Consider the following 12,234-nt stretch of genomic DNA (forward strand, 5'->3'; position numbering starts at 1 on the left):
AGACAGGGAGACAGAGACAGAGAGAGAGAGACAGAGACAGAGAGAGACACACACAGAGAGAGAGAAGAGACAGAGAGAGAGACAGAGAGACAGAGACAGACAGACAGAGACAGACAGACAGAGACAGACAGACAGACAAAGACAGAGACAGACAGAAGAGACAGAGAGACAGAGAGAGGCAGAGAGACAGAGACAGAGAGAGACAGAGAGACAGAGACAGAGAGAGAGAGACAGAGAGACAGAAAGAGACAGACAGACAAAGACAGAGAGACAGAGAGACAGAGACAGAGACAGAGAACTGATATGACATATGAAGGAAAATTACATCTCTTAGCAGGCTCCAGTGGAAGAACATAGGTGTGATTTGGAAAGATTTCATTATAACTTTTTTTTGTGCATGGAGTGGGGAGTGAGGAGTTGAGGAATGAGAGTTAGCCACTTAACTTTAGTCTCCACTTAAATACCTGTGGGTTACACCATTCATTCAGTTATTTAATAAACTTTAAGCAACTACTTTGTTCATTTCTTAAAAATTTTTATAAGAATTAAATTCAATATAACCAATCTCTATTACATATCTACTATGTGTGAGTACTTAAGTATACAAAACCAAAAAGGAAACAATCTCTGCCTATGATGTACCTACCCATTACTTGGGTGTTATAAACAGGACAAGATAGGGAAGGTTTTGCACCCTCTGTTCATAGGTGGTGTCCTCTTCCTTGCAGGAAGCTAAGAATTCTGAGATGCAGAGAAGAGGCACATTATAGGCTTGACTATGACTTGTGTGCATGCATAGAGATGAGAAGATGGGATGCTCACTTTGGGGAACAGCTAGTAGCTACTTTTTCTGGAATGAGGCATACATGAAGGGAATACATCTCATATAACTATGTGAAATAAGACTACAAATGTAGATAGGAGACAGTTTGCTGTTTGTTGGGAAGGAGTGGAATGGAATACGAGGTTGAGTTTTATTCTAGGCATTCTCATTTTACAAACAAGAAAAGAAACTGAAGTGACTTTTACAAATCCAACTAGTTAGTGAAAGAACTAGGATAGAAAACAAGTCCCCATATGTCCAGGCTCTATCCTTCTTGTACAAAAAATGAACAACGTGGGAATGTATTGTGTTATTCATTTAATGGAGATTCACATCTTGTGTAAAACTGTGGATATTCCTTTTGTCTTTAAGTTGGACTAGATGGTCCTTGGAATTCCTTCCAACTCTCAAATTCTGTAATGCCGAAGATGCTACAGAATAAACCTCCTTGCCAAGTTTTGTCAAGCGAATGTCTTGAATGAGGGAAGTGTAAGAAGTCTTCATGATAAATTTGATAGTCACAGTGCCTCTCCATAGCCTATTTGTTTGAAACAGATTTTTATTGATATCTTTTTAATGATATTTTTTTGTTTCTCCCTCACCTAGATTTCCTCCTTTATCTCCCCCTTACCAGAGAGACCTCCTTTATTATAGAGATTTTTTTAAAGAGGAAGAAGAGAAAAAAATATCAGCAAAATTAATCAACACATCAGAAAAGTTCTGATGTTACATGTCATGTTCCATATTCATGGATGCTAATTTCTGCAAAAGAATAGAAGAATATCATGTATCTATTCTTTCCATTTACTTGTTGTAGTCATTGTGCATATAGTTTTTCTGCCTCTTCTTATTTCTCTTTCTATCAATTAATCAAAGTCTTTAAGTACTTATTCCCCTACCAACTAGCATCGACTCTACTTCTAGTACTTTGCTACAACAAAAAATCCTGCTATGAAAATTGTGTTCTATATAGAACTATTGTTTTTATCAGTAATCTCATGGGGTATATATCAAGTAGTGGAATCTCTGGGTCCAAAGGTATATCACTTTAGTCACTATTTGCATAAATTCAAATTGCTTTCCAGAATGGTTGTAACAACAGTGTAATAGCATGTCTTTTTTTCCCCCCACAACACCTCCCTCCAACATCAAAAATTCACATCTTTTGTTATCTTGGCTAATTTTCTAGATGTGAAATAAAACTATAGGAATGTTTTAATTCACAGTCCTCTTATTACTACTGATTTGGAACCTTCTTTCATATGATTTTTTTAAAGCAATTGGGGTTGTTACTTGCTCAAGGTTACACGGCCAGTTATTTCTGTGTGTGGTGCTAAGTATTAGAGCCCAGATTCAATCCCAGGTCATCCTGACTCTGGGGCTGGTGCTCTTACTCGCTGTGCTACCTGGCCTCCCCCATATGATTTTCAATAGCTTGCAATTCTTTTGGGAACTCTTTGTATCCTTTGACAATTTTTCTATTGACTTTTGGCTTTATGTATTTGTTAGTTGTCTACATATTCAGGATACCAAATTCTAATCAGAGATTTTTCCCAATTGATTACTTACTTTTGTCCTAGATATATTGATTTTATTTGTACAAATGCTTTCTAATTTTATGTAATCAAAATTATCTATTTTATCTCTTGTATTTGATTCTATCACTTGTTTTGGCTAAGAATTTATCCTCTAGGTTTCATCCTATTGGGGCTAAACAAAATATAGTATCTGAATGTAATGGAATATTATTGTGTCATAAAAAATGATGAAATGGACAAATTCAGAGGAATCTGGTGTAATAGTAATTGAATTTAAAGATCCCCCTATATTGGTTTGGTTTTTGGTTTGATTGTGTTAAAACCCAGAGCTTGTGAATGCCACTTGTGGGATGGACTTGTTGACATGAAAAGAGAGTGCTGAACTGGGAGGAGCTGATGACATATATTTAGAGAGACACAAGAAAAAGAGAGAGGCAGAAGAACTTTTTGGAAGCAGCATCTTGGAGGCAAAGAGAGACTGAGAGGATTGCTGAGGGCCAGTTTGAATTGCCCAGGACTTTTGAGAGCTTCCACCCAGAGCTGCCAAGGACTGAGGAGACATGGCTGTGATGCTGGTACTTTGTCTGTCTGTTTTGATGTTGTTTTGCCAGATTTGTCCACTGGTGAAAGACAGTGCTGTTGTTGCAGAGGTCTTGGAACCTTGCTGTTGGTTCAGAGCTACTGAGACTGTTCTGCAGACAGAGAGTGAATTCTGTCCACTGGGGAAGGACAGTGCTGTTGTTGCAGAGGTCTTGGAACCTTGCTGTTGGTTCAGGACTGTTCTGCACACAGAGAATGAATTAATGAAGACACTGGCAATGTATTTTGTGGCCTTGATAGGCTTTGTCTCCCCAGGAACAAAGATTGCTGAGAACTTGCCTCTTGTCAAGATGAGGAAAAGACCTCTCTTTGGGTATTAAATGCTGTGCTTAAGCTTGTTGTAACTCTGGGGTAGATTCAATTGTAATCCAAGGGTGGGGAACTTTTGACTTTTTTGTGCTCTGTGATTAAACAAATAAATGTACTTTACTTATGATTGGAAACTAATCTCCATTTGAGAAGAGGGGCTTTGTGATGGACTAAATGAATGTACAGCCTAGGGGTGGGGTAGTATTTAGAAGAGGGACTTTGGGATTGATTAAATGAATGTAATGTCCAGGGGTGGGGTAGTACTTGGAGATTATTGAATCACACTTGGTAAATGCTGTATTTTGAATTATGCTATATTTTGATTCTGTCTGTTCTTAATTTGTCACTGAATAAAATGGAGAGCACCTATGCTGGTATTTTGAACCTTGGGAAGTTGCCTTTGCTTGGCATTACACCTGGGAAAACATTGATAGAGTGAACAGAGCTAAAACAATTTTTAGAGGAAAAACAACTTTGAAAGACTTTAGAACTCTAATAAGCAGAATGAGAAGTCAAATTAATAATCATTTTAAAAACAATCACCATTTGCTCAGTACTTTGCTAAGTTCTGGGAATAAAACTACAAGCAGAAAGATAATTCCTGCCCTCAAGGATTTTATGGTCTAATGGGGGGAAAAGGGGAAGAACATAGAAAAGGAAGCTGAAAAGGGAGAGTATAAATCCATGGTAGAGAAAGTGCCAAGTCAAGAGTAGAGGCCAGAGAGTATGGCCCTTTGACTGAATCCAAACTTCACCGAGTTTGAGGGCCATACTTGAGGACCTAGAGGTCCACATATGACCTCAAGGTTGCAGGTTCCCCACCTTTGATTTAGATAGTCATTAGAGGAGCCTATCAAGGAATGAAGACATGGCTGGTCTGGCATTGTTTTTAAAATTAGTGTTCTAGGAACAACCAGTCAATTTGAAATTTGAAGAGAAGGACGCAGTAACCGAGTATGTCATGAATCCAGAAAAAAATGATGAAATATGCCATCACTTCCTGACAGAGAAGTAGTGGGTGAACTTAAAATGGAGAGACATAATGTTTTTGGACATGGCTAATGATTTACCAGGGACACATTGTGGAAAGGACAGATTAAAAAAAAATAGAAAAGATTTATCTGCTATTCATAGCCAAGTAAATATTTAAGGTTTTGTGGGCCAAGAAGCAAGATCAAGGATATTATTTAGCTACTTATGTAATAAAAGAGAAAACAACTTTATACAAATTTAATTGATGACATTAAAATATATTAATAATGATAGAAATAATAGTAAAGTACTTTTTTTGAGGTAATACAGGTCTATTACTAATTAGTATAATGGAATTTGGAGTATTAATGTTTTACTTAACTGGAGTTCAAAGTTTTCCATATCATCAGAATCAACAGTAAATGTTCATCTGTTAATGCTGCTTTGTATTATGTCTTTTAAACATTTCTTCTTTAAAAATGTCTTTTCACATGAATAGGCACTTTCAAATATTAATATTGCTCCATAAGCATATAATTTTAATGTAGCATATTCATTGCTTGGACGGCATCTACACAATTATATTAGATTCTGTTCTTGATGTTTGTCTTTTAGCATGCCATTACACTGAAGATTAATTGCTTCTAACTGAAGGAAGGTTATCACCTCAATTCAATTGTTAAATAGATTTTGAAATATAAAAATGCCTTTTGCACTTGCATAGAAGTCTGAAAACGCTGCTGAAATTGGAGTTTGAGCTTAGAAAACATATCTACTACAAATTTGTATGGAAATGGAGATCTCTTTTTTTAAACTTTTGACAGCATGAGGGTAGGGTGTCATATAAAGCAGCTTGACATTACTTGAGATTCAAAGTTAGTTGTCATTTAATTGATTTACTGTAGTGTATATTTCCCGTATAACTGATGTTTTGCCTTGTAATTTTAAGTTGAATTATTTAAGAAACATCATCAAGTCTGTAGCACAAGTTAATTTTCAAAGCCATTTGTGTTTGATAATAGTGGTTGAGTGTGCTTTCTCTTCAGAAAAAATTTAATCTTGGCCATGAACTTAAGACATCATAATAAAACTGCTTTTTACTTCTTTTCTTATTTTGACATGGTGAACATGCAGTGGTAATTAAAAAAAATACTATAGTCTGGCAATACATATGACACTGGAAACTCTGGCAAGTTGTAATTACGTCACTCTAATCTGGGTTACCAACCAGCAATGCAAAGTTATGAGAGAGCCACATATGGTCTCTTCCACAACTACTCAACTCTGCCTTTGCAATGTGGAAGTAGTGATAGACAGTATGTAAATGAATGAGTGTAGCTGTGTTCCAATAAAACTTTATTTGTGGACATACAAATTTGAATTTCATATAATTTTCTCATGTCACAAAGTATTCCTCTTTTGATTTTTTCAACCATTTAAAAATGTAAAAATCATTTTATCTTGTAGGTTGTACAAAAAGAGGCAGAAGACAAATTTGGCCCAAAGGTTGTAATTTGCCAACCCCTGATCTATGTCTATACTTTGTAATTAAATAAAAGCATAAATCAAGTTTTTTTTTATTATGCATTAGCTTAACAAATGCGTCTTACTTTTTCAAAGACTTTTATGCATCTGTTGAGATAATCATGTGGTATTGGATTTTTAAAAAAAAATATGATTACATTGTTTTTCTGATATTGTACCATCTTTTCATTCGGATTCAAATTAAACTTGCTTAAAATTAATGATTTTTTTTTGGGTAAATTGCTCTATAATTTTGCCAGTATTTTACTCAAAATGTTTGAATTGCTGTTTACTAGTTATATTGGTTTATGGTTCTCTTTTGTTTTATCCTTCCCTCATTTAGATAATAAAACCATGTTTTTCTTATAGAAGATATTTGGTCTATTGCTTTCTTTCTCAATTTGGCTCACTATTCTTCTTTCCTCCCTATTTTATTAATGTATATTTTGGGGAATATAACTTTTTTTTCTTGAGGATTGCTTTAGTTGTATTTTGAAGAGCTGGTATCTTGTCTTATCATTATAATTGTTTCCCATATAATAGTTATTTGTTTGAATTTGTCTTTTGATCCACTCATTATTTAGGATTTCTTTATTAAGTCTCTTAGGTTTATGTCTTTCTTTTTCCTTCCTGAGAAATTATTTTTATTGCCATGTAAGAAAGACTGAACAAAATCGCAAATAAATGCAAAAAGACAGAAATAGTTTAGTATTTCTCCCCTTTTGAATTTATTTGCAATTTTTGGTGTCTTAATACACGATCAATTTCTGTAAGAGTACAATGTGGTCTTATTTAAATTGGGATTTTTTTGGGGGGGGTTCCTTTCCTCTTTTTTTTAGAGGGGGGAAGGCAAAGCAATTGGAGTTAAGTGACTTGCCCAAGGTCACACACTTTGAAAGTGTGTGTCTGAGAGTCTGAGTCCAAATTTGAACTCATGTCCTCCTGACTCCAGGGCTGTCTATTCACGGCACCACCTAGTTGCCCCTCCTTTCCTCTTTTAATTAATCTACTTTGATATAACCCTTTTCTCATAGGCTCTGTCCTCTTCTCTAATTTTTACCCCTTTTCCTAGTTCTGGAGTTTTACTTAACTTATTGATGTATTTTTCTTTCTTTTATTGAGGTATTTAATTCTTCTCTTTTCATTTTTTTTAGCAGTTAATTCAGAATCCTTTCTCTTTTCCTCCCTCCATCTCTCTATTATTTTTATACCTCATTCTTTATATTAATTCTCTTCCCTTTTTGCTTATCTTGAACTTTTGTTCTTCCATTCATGTATATATGTTATATACATACACACACACTTATTTATTCCCTTTAAAATTTCTACATTCTTTGTGGAATGGAATTAAAACATCTAATATACAAAGTTTCCTAACCAATTCATTTTATTTCATTTGTGCATCTTGCTACCTTATTCCTTCCCCTCTCTCCTCCACACATTGTACCCCTGGCATAAAACTATCAATTAATGAGGGCAGCAATGAGGATAAAAATGTTGCATTATGGTAGAAATTTCCCTGGGTCTCAAATCATAGTCTCTGGTCCATTTCTATCCCCTACCCCTCCCATGATCATTCTCCTTCCCATTTGCCATGCAACATTTTCCCTGGATCAATATCCTTCCACCATTCCTGGTCCCTGTTGTTCTAGGAGCTCTAATTTCATTTATTCTGAGAAAACAAGTTGTCTGTAGATTAATAAAACTCTCTCAGAAGAAGTGGTCCTACTGTGCAACAACTTGGCCCAGATTTGACCCATTCTAAGATCTCTGTCTTTCATTACAAACACATATTTTGTTTCCCAAGGGAGTACTTTTCAGTAGAATCTCCAATGACCAAATTGGGTTAAGACTTTCCTCTTTCATTCACCTTTTAAAAATTTTCATTTTTTTCACCTCTTCTTCCCTCCTGGAGCCTCTTTCTTGTTGTGAGACTATAGGTGTTTCCTACCATTCATTTTTCACCTGTAGATTTATATAGGGTACATTATATATTTTCCTTAACAAAAATCTTCTTTATCTCCCTTCCTGACTCCTACCCCATGAGTGACTACATTAAAGATTGGCATTTTCCAGTGTTAATTCCTAAGGCTGTAACCTTATTGTGCTTGTTTAGCTTTATTAAAATATAGGTAAACTATACTCACACCATTCCCCTCATCTATTATTTTAATAATCATGTCAAAAAGGGAAATGTAGTCTGATATGACCTGTTCTTGATGAAATCATGCTTTGTATTTTCTCCTTCCCTTTATAGATGATTGTCAAATCATCTCTTTAATGATCTATTGTAAATTAAAAAAAAATTTTTTTTAGGAATCAGAGTCAAGTTCTCTGCAGAGTTTGAGTCTATTACCTTATCTTTTTTGAGAATTAGGGCAAAATTTGTTCTCCAATCTCATGGTATGTATTCTGTTTTTCATGATCTTTCAAATGTCACTGATATTAGTTCAGCAATAAGAGTTATGAGTATTTTCAGACCCCAAAGATAGATTTCATCTGGCCAGTTGACCAGAATTCATCAACAGCAGTGAGGTGTTCTCTTTATCTCATTTACTTACATGGCTGTCAACTCCCTGCTACTCATATTTCTTCAGTCACTCACAATGTAAAAGTGGTTCTTTTGCAGAGAAAAAAAAAGAGTTGAGAATCTCTGCTTTATCTCTTTTGTCAGTTATCTTCCCATTCACCCGGAGTAAAGATCTTACATCCTCTTTGGCCCTTCATTTTCTCTCAATATAGCCAAATATGCCCCTATTGTTGTCTTTGGCTTCCTTTTCAAACCTCAGAGTTTTAGCACTTCTGACACTTTTTGTAGAACTGTTATATGTTCCTATTATTTCTCTTATATCATCAGGCCTTATTTCATTTTAAGCATCCATTTAAAAATAATTTTAAATATCCTCAACCTTTGAGATCTCCTTCTCTCTTTGGTGAGTTCCTCCTGGAACATCCATTTTGAGGATAGGCCCAAATGATGCCTTATTCTCTAAACTTTGTCATCACTCCTCAGCTGCTTTCTTTTCTCATCCCTTCAGCCTTCTTCTCCCATTTGTGAATTTTTTTTTCTGGAATTTCCATTTTGTAGAAGGACCTAGACTAGTTGCCCTTCATTCTCCAGACTTTGTCATGATACCTGCATGTGGATACCTTTTCTCCTCCCTCACTTAACTTCCTTTGATGTGTTGTTTTCCCCCATTAGAAAGTAGACTTTGGCTTGGATTTCTATCCACAGAACTTACCATGGTATGGAATTTAATAAATGCTCATTGACATGATTTTAAATCCAATTTGGGTGGTGAGTTATTTGTGCATCCTCACTGACCTCTTCAGACAAATGTTTTCCTCCTGACAGGAATTATTTTCCTTTGGATCTTTAGAATTTATTTTTAAATTTTTCCTGTTCTTCCTGGTCTGACTTCTCCCAAAACATTTTTTGTCTATGTGTTGCTACCTGTTTTTTATCTGAACCTTTGGAAATCAACTTTCTCAAAATCTAGAGTTCATGACAGACCATGCCTGGAATGTTCCTCCTCCATCACAAACTCTTAAAACGGAGCGGTCTTTTCCCTACAAGTTTGCCATCATTTCTACCCCAGAAGCAGGTTCTTTGTTATTGAGAAGCAAATCCTGGATAGAATTTATCACTGTTGGTTACTCCACATTTTGAAGGATGGACTCAAATAAGGCAAATCAAATAAGTTATGGAATACTTGAAGTTTCCCATCACTATGGTATAATGACTCCCTTGTGCTAGGCTTGTGGCTGTTTCTCGCAACTTCTCACCTCTTTCCTCTTTCTATCTAGGTGCTCTGTAGTATACTCTAAATGACAAAATCACTTCTGTTTCTTCTTTTTGTACTTAACCCCAAATATTCCCTATAGTTCTTCCCTTCTCTAGATTTCCTCATATGAGTATACATTCTTAATATTCCTATCCTTTTTTCTTTTGAACAAAGTATACCAGTCCAGAGCCATAGTTCAGTCAAGTGTTGCAACTGATAATTTTTTTATCTTTGATTTCTTCAAACATTCCTTAGATAAGAAATCAGAGGAACTATCCCAATTGTTCTTGACTCCTTGGATATCTTGGTGACATATACATCTTCCCTCTCAATCAGCCCATTGTGAACCCTCTAAATGTAGTTTAATCTATAGCCTGATTTAGTTTACCTATGGAGTCTGTTTAATTAGGTTTGTTTTCTGAGAGGATGTATGAGATTATGATTCTGCTTAATTAAATTTGTTCAACTTTTATGACATTAAAATGCATGGGATTAGGAATCTACCCATTGCAACTTTTGTAGTCTAAAAGAATGTATGAGACTGTAATATGTAAAACAATTTATTTCTCTTTCACTCTGACACAATTTTCTCTATGAAAACTTTTCACAAACTCCAATCCCATTTCAGGGTTATTTTTTTTCAACCTCCTTTGCTTAAGCACAATAAAGCCTAGGTTTTTAATCTCCTTCGTGGTAGATCTATTTTAGCAGCAGTAGCTTATGAACTATAAAAAAGAATATTTCTTCCATAAAACAACTCACTAATCTCAGAGATACCCATGAGTTCTAGTTTATTTTCTTCTGTTAAGACTGCTAGTTCGTCTCGTTTGTTACCTACACTTTGGACTTTTTTCTATAGACATTTGAAGCCCTGGGTTTTTTCTACTTGCCTCATTCTTGGATCCTATATCCTGTGAGATAGATTTCTCAGTTGCTATTCTTCATGCTTCTTTATGGCTTCTCCCTATAGTGTCTAATTTAGGGAACATACAGAAGCAGTTTTCTATCTCCCTCATCCTTTAAAGTCCGTTTGATTTAAATTTGGAAGACACCTGGCAAATAAATTATCAGCCTTTGTTAGATGTGTTATATCTCTGGCGAGGGATGTATCATTTTAGGTTGTCATCTAGAAATCCAAATACTATTGGTATGAGAACAATACACATTAGTACAATCAGTCTCTGGGAGTAGGAAGGATGAAACTATGGATAGGAACTTTAAGGAGGACACATATTTCTCCCATGATGGGGTTGCCTACAGCAGAGGGGTCAAAGACACAATCTTCAGGTTGAGTGCTGCCCAAGCCAGATTAAAATATAATTGGGAAATATTTGACAAAATAAGTAAAAACAAAACATACATAACATTCCATTTTAAATTTGTACCCATAGATATTCTTAGGTATGAATTGGTGACCTAAATTATATTTGAATTTGATACTACTGGCTTATAGAACACAAAAGATTGGAGAAAAAGGGCTTTCATTGCTTATATTAGTCTAGTCCTCACTACTTTGATATGAAATAAGACAATGTCATCATGGTGGTTTCAGATTTCAGGTGCCTTTTTTTTCCATCAGTAAAGATTCCTACACTAAAACATTTCATTCCTCACCTCCACCCAGTTACCTGAAAGGGTAATGAGTAAGGTTTCTCCTACTTATGTTCCCATGGTGTATCTGAAACTATCCTGATCAGTTAGTTACCCAGAGGTCCAAGAATAGAGAAAAATGGAAAAATGGTCTTTTATGTTCCAATATATCCTCATCTGCCCCTTTCCACTCCTTATCCTGTCTTGCATGCTTGTGCCACCTTTCTGTGAACATTCCATTACTGTCAGATGTGCAAATAAAAGAGGGAATATGGTAATAAAAGGAAAGAGTCCAGCAGGAATCCTCACAAAAGCAGAAGAACAGGCCAAGTACAAGTAAAGCCAAAGGGCAAACACTCCTCAGTTTTTAAAAAGCTGAGATGGGAGATTGGAGGTTGAGGGCAAGCATGTGCAGAGGGCTAATTTTCATTAGATGAACATGGTGAAGAGGGTAATGTTTTGTGTCATAGGTCAGAATAGGAAATAGGATTGATGTCTCCTATGAAGATGAAAGCACAGATGGTCATGGCTGTGTGATTTGGACTTCTGAAGTTCCCTAGGTCAAGATGCCTTACTTGGGCATGTGGCTGTCTTCCAAACCTGGAATGCTCTCCTTCCTCACTTTCTTCAAGTCCCAGCTCATATCCCACGACTACAATAGGCCTTTCTTGATCTCCCTTAGTGCTAGTACCTTCACCCTGCTATTTATCTTCAATTTATCCTGTATAAATCCTGTTTGTACATAGTTGTTTCCATCTAGTCTCCCTTACTTGAACATGAGCTCTTTGAAAGTAGAGATTGTCTTTTAGCTTTCTTTGTACACCCAGAACTTAGCACATGCCTGACAGAGCAGATATGTAACACATGTTTATTGACTGACTGAAGCTTTGAGAGATTAAGTGATTTGCTGAGAATCACATCTCTAATGAATGTCAGAGACAATATTGAGTCCTATATCACTAAACAGGGCCAGGAAGAGTTGGATGTGACTGAAAATGACTCAACCAAAATAATTGAAAAAATGATTAAAAAAGAAATGTTATAAACTCTATAAGGAAAGTAGGTCATTAAAATAACATTTAAGAAAAGTATA

At 35.6% G+C, this 12,234-nt stretch overlaps 1 protein-coding gene across 1 annotated transcript in view; it reads left to right on the top strand.

The window, feature by feature from the left end:
- Positions 1–12,234, top strand: part of SHC3 (SHC adaptor protein 3) — a 164,287-nt gene that overhangs the window by 27,634 nt on the left and 124,419 nt on the right. The window lies entirely within an intron of this gene.

The sequence above is a fragment of the Petaurus breviceps genome, unplaced genomic scaffold, assembly GCF_028583685.1.
Source record: "Petaurus breviceps papuanus isolate PSGF00001 unplaced genomic scaffold, PetGlider_PUasm1.0 183, whole genome shotgun sequence".
Classification (NCBI taxonomy): Eukaryota; Metazoa; Chordata; class Mammalia; order Diprotodontia; family Petauridae; genus Petaurus; species Petaurus breviceps.